This window comes from Rutidosis leptorrhynchoides, chromosome 4 (genome assembly GCF_046630445.1).
Source record: "Rutidosis leptorrhynchoides isolate AG116_Rl617_1_P2 chromosome 4, CSIRO_AGI_Rlap_v1, whole genome shotgun sequence".
NCBI lineage: Eukaryota > Viridiplantae > Streptophyta > Magnoliopsida > Asterales > Asteraceae > Rutidosis > Rutidosis leptorrhynchoides.
The window spans coordinates 214,185,701-214,188,060 of NC_092336.1; the positions used below are offsets into that span (position 1 = coordinate 214,185,701).

Here is a 2,360-nt window from a genome sequence, read left to right on the forward strand (position 1 = left end):
GGATTGTAAAGAATGTTTTGATTTCGATTGAAGTTTGGTCTTGGCGGTTGATAATTATTCTGATAACTATTTTCCAGCCTTTGGTTCATGTAGACAACATTCTCACGTTGTTCCATCATTTGTTCAATGTAACAGTCTTTCATTAAGTGTGGTCCACCGCATTGCTCACAATTGATTCGTATTGCGTGAATATCTTTATTCATCTTTTCCATTCATCTCTCGAAAGCATCTATTTTTGCGGAAACGGAATCAAAGTTATGGCTAGAATCGGCTCTAGCCGCTTTAGATGAGAGATATATATCTTTCTCTTGGTGCCACTCATGAGAGTGGGAGGCTGTGTTATCAATAATTTTGTAAGCTTCAGTTGCGGTTTTCTTCATAATGGAACCACCAGCTGTTATGTCGATGTCTTTTCGTGTAGCAACGTTGACACCTTGGTAGAATATTTGTACTATATGATAAGTGTCTAAACCGTGTTGAGGACATCCTCTCAACATCCTTCCGAATCTTATCCACGCCTCATATAATGTTTCATTTGGCTTTTGTGTGAACGTAACAATTTCTCCTTGAAGTCTCACGGCTTTAGATGCCGGAAAGAATTGTTTAACAAATTTTTCAACTAAAACATCCCATGTGTCAATCGTTCCTTCAGGTAATGATTCTAACCAATCTTTGGCTTCTCCCTTTAAAGTCCATGGGAACAACATAAGATAAATAGTTTCATCCTCAACTTCTCGGATTTTAAAGAGATTACAAATCCGATTAAAAGTTCGAAGATGTTCGTTTGGATCTTCTTTTGTTGTACCACCAAATTGGCACTGATTGGTGATCATGTGTAGGATTTGTCCTTTGATTTCAAAATCTGATGCTCTAACATCTGGCTGAATAATGGCGTGACCTTGGCCCGTGCGTGTGGCTCTCATTCGGTCTTCCATACTTAGAGGTTCCAGATTTTCCATAATTGAATTTGTTGAATACGAATCACTAGAAGATTCTGATTTAATGGTTTGTGGTTCAGGAGGAATGATTAGTGGTTCTGGATCTTGGAATTGTCCCTGAATATTCTCCGGATTCTCAATTGTGAGGTCGGGTTCAAAAGATGGATTATCGGAAATTTGAGTTGGAGTTCTTGGTCGACTAGATGATGATTCTAAAGAAAAATCAACGGCGACAATATTGGCTAGATGTCTTGATCGAGTTATAGGTGGTGAACGTATGAAAGGTGGTGAACGTTTTACTCGGTGCATTCACTGAATATCCTATTAGTTTTTAAAAGGAAAGAAAAATTATATAAGTTATCCAATTAATAGACTTTTCTGATTTTGCTCACGTTTCGAATAGCCAAAAGATGCAGCAGAGGGGCAGGATTCGTTTGGTCTCAATATAATTGAGTACTGTTTGGCTCCAATAACCCGGTCCACGTACAAATCCAACTATTACTACGAACCAGAAAATTTTGATGTCTATCAATTTAACCACTTAAAATAAATTTTCGTAATTTTAAGAAATTTAGATAAGAAGTAGAATAAAAATCTTATCCTAAAACTAGAATAGCGAGAAATAAGAAAGAAAAAGATTGCGCGTCGAAAAAGGTCGAAAAATAAAAGGTCGAAAAATAGGCGTCGAAAAATAAAAATAAGAAAGTAGCGCGAAAAACGGCGTCGCAAAATTCTAAAGCACATAAATCTTAGTCTAAGGAATAAGCACTTAAGGGATTTTACGGCAAAGCCTAAAAATTCTAGAAGTAAAAATAACTATGGCAAAACTAAACTTAATACTAAAAGTTGCGACTATAGTCTAAAAATCTAAAGGTAATAAAACTAAAAAAAACATTTTTTTTTATAGACAAAATCTTAAAAAAATATATTTTTTTTTTAATAATTTTTTTTTTTTTTTACGTTTTTGTTTTTTTTAAGTTTTTTTTTTTTACGTGTTTTTTTTTTTTAAACGATTTTTTTTTTTACAAATTAATAATTTTTTTATAATTATTATTTTTTTCAAAACTTTTTTTTTAATTCATTTACTATTCATGAATAGTAAATGAAAAGAAATTAATTAATTTACTATTCACATGAAAGCGATATGATAGAAATTATTAATTACAAGTTACATAATATACCCCTGAAGTATTTAATAAATACGACTTTTTAAAACTTTACGTATCAAATTTTGATTGTAAAATATTATTATATTATTATATTCTATTTCAATATTATTATATTATTATATTATTATATTCTATTTCAATATTATTATATTATTATATTTTATTTCAATATTATTATAATTAAAAATATAGCGTTTTAGCGTTCCCCGGCAGCGGCGCCAAAAATACTTGATGTTATGCGAGGTGTATATAA

The 2,360-nt window shown here is 31.6% G+C and overlaps 1 non-coding gene across 1 annotated transcript; it reads left to right on the forward strand.

Annotated features, from left to right (window-relative positions):
* The first annotated feature begins 468 nt into the window (after positions 1 to 468).
* LOC139846020 (small nucleolar RNA R71) lies at positions 469 to 575 on the forward strand. The gene has a single exon (XR_011758767.1). It is a non-coding gene; the product is annotated as a small nucleolar RNA R71 (small nucleolar RNA).
* The last annotated feature ends 1,785 nt before the right edge of the window (positions 576 to 2,360 follow it).